Below are 7,093 nucleotides of genomic sequence, written 5' to 3' on the forward strand. Positions count from 1 at the left end.
TTGGTTACTGTTTGAGTGTCTTTATTATTTATTTATTTATTGAGATGGAGTCTCGCTCTGTTGCCCAGGCTGGAGGTGCAGTGGCGTGTCTCAGCTCACTGCAATCCTCCTGGGTTCAAGTGATTCTCCTGCCTCAGCCTCCTGAGTATCTGGGACTAGTGCTCAGATACTAGGTGCATGCCACCACGCCTGGCTAATTTTTTTGTATTTTTAGTAGAACAATTCATGAAATAATGAAGACCATTGCCACTAAAAATATATGGCTTTTGGCTGGACGCAGTAGCTCATGTCTGTAATCCCAGAGCTTGGAGAGGCAAAGGCAGGAGGATTGCTTGAGCCCAGGAATTTGAGACCAGCCTGGGCAACACAGGGAGACCCTGTTTCTGCACACACACACACACACACACACACACACACACCACACACACACACACACACACAAATTAGCAGGGCATTGTGGTGGGTGCCTGCAGTCGTAGCTACTCAGGAGGGTGAAGTGAGGGTCGCTTGAACCTGAGAGGTTAAGGTTGCAATGAGCCATGATCACGCCACTGCACTCCCACCTGGGTGACAGAGTGAGGGCCTGTCTCAAAAAATAGATGATAGATGATGATAGATAGATAGATGATAGATGATAGATAGATAGATAGACAGACAGACACACAGACAGATAGATAGATGGTTTCCAACCCCACAAGGACCCTCAATGCCTGCGTGTTTTTAGCTGTCTGTCTCCTACACCTCAACAGTTAGTCCAAACTCCCACCCAACTTTAAAACCCTTTCAATATATGATCATGCCTCATGTTTTATTAAAAAACAAATAGAGTTTATCAGCCAAGAACATGGAAACTTTTTTCTTCATCACCTTCAGTAGATCAGATGACTACACATCCAATCTTCCATTCCTTCTGGTTCAGGGGAGATGGATCCTCCTCCTGCCTGAAGGTAATCCCACCAGTCAGGTTTTGGACACCTGGCTTTGTTTAACTTCTCTTCATTCTATTGGATTTCTTACCTCATATAATAAATATGCTGAAAATGGTCCCATATTGGGGGGAAAAAGCAATTTTTAAAACTCTGGGGCTCAATTCACCATACCTACCATCCTATTTCTCTCATTTATTTCAAAACTAAGGTGTTTTCTATTTATTTTACTAAGTGCTAATTAAGCGACACCTGAAAGAATGAACCTTAAATTCTGATCTTGACAGAATAAACATCATTTTACTAAGATAATTCTGTTTATCTATTTAGGTCTGTGTCTGTTTAGCAGTTTCTGTTTTCTTAACTGTGTTTATTTTATAAGTAGCATGTGTCTACTAAAGTTTGAAAAATGCAGAAATCCTCAAAAGAAGTAAAAATCAGCTGTCTCAAACTAACACGGGAACAGAAAAACAAACACTGCATGTTCTTACTCATAAGTGAAAGTTGAACAATGATCATGAACACATGGACACAGGAGGGGAACAACACACACCAGGGCCTGTCATGGGGTGGAGGGCAAGGGGAGGAAGAGCATTAGGACAAATGCCTAATGCATGTGGGACTTAAAACCTAGATAATGGGTTGATAGATGCAGCAAACCAGCATGGCACAAGTATACCTATGTAACAAACCTGCACATTCTGCACATGTATCCTGGAACCTGAAGTAAAATTTTTAAAAAATCAGCTTTGTTATTTCCTAGATAATTCAGTCCAAAAGTCACTAGATGGGGCAAGGTAGGTGTCATGATGACTTGAGAGTCATGGCATTCTAGAATGGGTGTCTAAGGCTGGCAAGGGTAAGGAGAATGTCTATCAAGGAGGGTGGCTTTGCTTAAGCTCTCAGAGCTAGAGTAGGGTGGGGAGGGAATTTTCATGAAGGGGCAATCTGTGTGTAGGATATCAGAAGCCAAGTGGAGTATGTATGTATGTATGTATGTATACATATGTGTGTATATGCATGTACATATGTATGGACATACATAAACTATGTAGCTCTACTTGCTAGAGATCCTGAAAGCAGCGATACCCAAAATATATTTATTTATTTTAATTTTTGAAGAAATGCTGATTCTAGTTTCAGGGCAGGAAAATTACAAGATGAGCCAAAATATCTTGCACCAGAAAATAAAGAAGTGCTCAAAGAATAATGATAACACATCGAAGGAACTCAGAAGGCAGATTGAAGGGACTTCTGGCCAACTCTGAGATAATCTGAGCATAAAAATAAATAATAACAGTAACAGATTATTACCCATTGGTTAAAAGGAAACCAAGACTCCATGCTGGAATTAATAAATTAAAATTTTGATGAGAAACAGTATACTTATACTGTCTGATAGTACCTCCCATAAAATATTTATTAATTATAAAGGAAAAAATAACTTTATAAACCAGGAGCTTGGCACATATGACCTTAATAAGGTAACCAAATTTAACATCACCAGAAATTAAATAAATTGAAACTTGTGGCCACCTGATAAAGTACAATAGGAAGAACACAGCATCCCCTTCACTATATTCCTGCCAAAGATATAAATGCCTTCTGGACATCTCTACTTTGATGTCTTAGAAATGCATCCAACTCTTTCCCCCTCCTTTCCACTTTTCTTGTCCTCTATGAACTATCTTGCTAATAATGCTATCATGACTTAATCAGCTTAATTTACTTTCTTTGTCCTCATTCTAATTCCTAATCTGGAGCACCGTTATCTCCCATCACTGCACTTCTGACCTCTTTGCATTTTTTTTCTTGCTCTTCTAAATCCATTCCCTACACAGCACTCAACATAATGATTTTTAAATGTCTATGAGATTATATCACTCTTTTGCTTAAAAGCTTTTAGCGGCTGCTCCTTACACCTAGAATAATATCCAAAGTCTTTGCATGATCCAGATCTTCTTCCCTCTTCAAACTCATCTCACATCACCATCATGCTCCATTCACACTGGCTTTCATTCACATCCTTACACGCACCAAGATTTTTCTGTCCTTGTGTCTTTTACAGGTACTAACCCATATACAGCTTAGAATGCTCTTTCATCTTTTCCTGGGTACCTCTTACTTATATCTTAGGAAGCTGCTCAAATGTCTCTTCCTAAGGGTAGTCTTTTCTGATTCCCAATCTGAAATAGCCCACCTCCCCTCGCTTCTAACATTCAATTCTTTCCATCATAACATTTGTAATAATTTATTTATGTATTGCATAATTTTCTTTGTGCCTGATTTTCTCACTAGACTGGAAGCTCTATGAGGATAAAGTCCTTGGCTGTTTGGTTCATTACCAAGAGATATTTGTTAAACACTTTTATATCACTTTCTTATCTTACCTTCATCAAAGCTGACCACCCACTCCTTGGGACATTTTTATCTCTGCTTCAGTGGCACCACACTTCAGATTCATATACCATATCCTACACCTTTTTTATCTCGTCTCTTGGATATCCAGTAGGCAGCCCAAAACAGAACTCTGGCTCTGAAATTCCTCTCCACCAAAATCTGTTCCTCCACCAACTCCTCCTCACATGAATTTTTGTTATCACCTTTTATCCAAGTTGTTCAAAATCACATCCTTGACTCCCCTCTTCGTCTCACACCATAGTCCAATCTGTCAGCATGCCTGTGTACTATACCTTCAAAACACAGCCTAAATTTGTTCACTTCCCTCCATTTTTGCCTTTTCCACTGTGATATTTTCCCTTCTAATTAGAAGGCTGCTGCCTTCTAATTAGTCTCCATACTTCTATTATTGTTCTATTGCAATTGATTTTTTCCAAATAGTCAAAATAATACCTCTGAAACATAAATCTGACCATATTAGCCCACTCCATATCAGCCCACACCATATCAGCTAATCTCCATTAGCTTCACATTGAATTTGGAAGGAAACTAAATTCCTTACCTTATATTACAAACCCCAGGAACTTCTTCCCCTGTCATATTTAGGTGTTCCTTGTGCCCTTCTCCAACACTCAACAATCCAAAATTCCTATGTCCTCTCCACTGGGCTGTCTCCTTCACAGCCTTGCCAAACTTGGCTTATGGGAAGCATAAAGCCAAAGCATTTGGCTTTTTATTGCAACGTGGCAGGGCCCCAGTGCAAATTAGATAAAGACAACTAGTGGCCAGAAAATGGCACCTTTTATTTTTCAAATTCTCAGGGACCTTGACAACTTTATAACCAGGAACAGCAAATGGCAAGAGGTTCTTGTCTGAATATTCAGGCTTTCTTCTACCTTAGATGCTGACCCTCCCTGTGTCAAGCTTGCACCCCTCATGAAATCCTTCTTAATAAAACCCTTCCCAGGTTTCTCCTTCCTCTGAAATTCCTTCCTTCTAAACCCTTCCTCTGAAACCCCTTTTGACCCTACAGATGAATGCCCTCTCTATCCTCATCCCCCTGGATCCACTTCTTGCCTGTCCGAACCCTCAGCCCCAAACTCCACTCCTCCTTCTCCATCTGTTACTCATTCAAAAACTACTTCAACCAGTCAAACCACCTCTGCCTTTCTCCCACTCTGGGAAGTGGCTAGGGTTGAAGGTATTGCTCGCGTTCATGTACCTTTCTCCACGTCTGATTTGTCACAGATTAAACAGCACCTTGGATCTTTCTCTGAAAATCCCTCTCATTATCACAGGGAATTCCTGCACATAACCCAATCATTTAACTTAACTTGGCATATTATTTATATAATTCTAACCTCAACCCTCACCCCGATGAAAAAGAGCACTCAGCTTAATTAAAATGGATGTCCAAGTTATGAGTATATTCAAAGACTTTTATGTTTTTCTCTTCATAAATCTTGTTTTCCTGGAAAAGGTTTTTTCCCAGTCAACTGAATTACTTTTCTCCATTCTTTCTTCCACTCTTGGTGCAGGTATGAAAGACCCTAAAATGACTTCTGGTGGCCTGGGATTCCTTGGGAAGGCAGAAAAGTTGCCACAAATCCCATTTGGGGAGAAACCTTTGCTTTCCTTATGGAACCCCTGGAATTAGAGGTAAATAAGTAACTCTCAAAATCTGTCTTTGTCTCCCAGCTATCCTTGTTTATTAGGCCCTGGAAATTATTTTCCTAGCCCTGTTCTTAAAGGGCCTCACCCAAAGGCCAATAATCCAATTGGAAAATTAGAAAAAAAATCTTATAACTACTGGATTTTCTTCTGGTTGTCTGTGTGGCTAAATATGTGTTAGTTGTGCAATGTCTATTTAAAAAGCTCTAATTAACTGGCCTAAGAAAAATAAGTGCTTAAATCAAATATTTTTAGGGGAAAAGTAAAAGCTATGGGACCTTTCAGTTCACGTGACTTTAATCTTTAAAACTTACTGGCACAGTAAAATTAGAAATGTTTTAAGAGTTACCAGCATGCATTTTTGTTTGCATTTATTAATCAAGCAATTTCATACTTATCTCTGCCAAATACTATAAGGTGTCAAAATTTGGCATAGAGTCTACAAAACTATAACTCAGCCCAAACAGAATAATCTTTGCTTGTGTAATTTTTTAATAAATGAAACATTAATATTGGTTTAATAAAGATAGCTTCATCTTGAACTATTTAGTGAAATACCCTAACTTCTAATTTTGTGGCCTTAGGCAGTCTAGTGCACAGACATGAAGGAAGTTTGTTTTGGGAAAGGACTGTTATCATCTTTGATATTAAAGAAAAGAGAATTTATATAAAAAAGAATCATATATGGTAAATTCTTGTCCTAAAGTAAATTAACTGGTTGTTTAAAGAGAGAGATGTTTACAACAAAGTCGAGGCATTTCAGAGATTGTCCATGTAAGTCATGAAAAAATTTATAAAAGGGAATTTATGCAAGAAATGCTGTACAATTTAAAAGTGATTAGGACTCCTGAGTGCTTTATAAAATGCCATATAACTCTTAGCTGTACAACTTGCCTGCTTTGCAGCTAGCTAAGACCTAGGACACATGGAGTTAAATGCTGGAATAAGTCAGACCTTATCTGAACTTCTATCTGGGTCCTAGGCTCTCCACCTAGTACATAATTAAAATCCCAAACTTACCAACAAAAGTAAAGGTTGCTAAAAGTTAACAGTGTGACATGTATTTAAGACTATTGAAAAAACAGTTTACATATACTTTTGGTAAAAAGATTATAAGGAGGCATGAGAATGTGGATTTTTACCTAGATTAAAAGGTTAAAGAATTGTTTTAAGTTGAATAAAATAAAAACGAAGGTTTAAGCAAGTTTTGGAAGGTTAATTGTAAAGGAAATTCTGTGTGTAAATATACTGGCTAAAGTTGAAGGGGTATCATCCAGTTTTTCTGTAAACTGGCATTAAAATAAAAGCACAATGGGTTTCTCTTAAAGCACTAACCTGCTCTTTAACAAAAATTATAAAGGGTTAAAAAGGGTCTATAGAAATCTTACCTTATGGTCAAACATTAAAATTGGGTAAATGTGTCTACAAGGTTCTATTAAAAATTGAGCTTAACATTAATAGCACGCTAATATAAAGGTAAAACTTGGCTTATTTGGTATAAAATCATACAGGAAGCATTGTCAAATATAAAATGGTGTTTGGCTTTCTTTGGGCTATATTTGTATAAATATGTTATTTGTATGTGTTCCAAAGTTATAAGAGACTCCTATATTTCTGATATATCTTAGTGTACATTATCAGTAATAAGTATAATTGTTATGTTAAAATTATTGCGTGCCACAAAGGTAACAGATATTCTTGTCAATTGTAACTTTATGGCTACCATAAAACTTTTTGTCATCCATAAACAGTTGTTGTCTTGTTTTTGGTCCTCTAGAGACTGAAGTAATCTTTTTGACTTTTTGAGTATTTTTAAGTTATGGCAATATAGTTATTTGCATCAGTGCAATAAGAATCTGTTTTGTTTTGTAACAGAACACGATTTGAAAAACTGGTTATTTTACCAAGGCTTTGACTGGAGAGGTGTGCTCTCCTTTAAGGAATCAAACTTGACTTATGGAGCCAATAAAGCTCTTGGGAAACTGGCCTCATATTTTATGTGCACCGTCCCTGTACAGGGTTTCTGACCTGTGGTAAGTAAAGAATGTCACTTTCTGACAGGCCAGGACCCCCAAGTTATCTTAGAACCTCAAGAG

Source organism: Nomascus leucogenys, chromosome 23 (assembly GCF_006542625.1).
Source record: "Nomascus leucogenys isolate Asia chromosome 23, Asia_NLE_v1, whole genome shotgun sequence".
NCBI lineage: Eukaryota > Metazoa > Chordata > Mammalia > Primates > Hylobatidae > Nomascus > Nomascus leucogenys.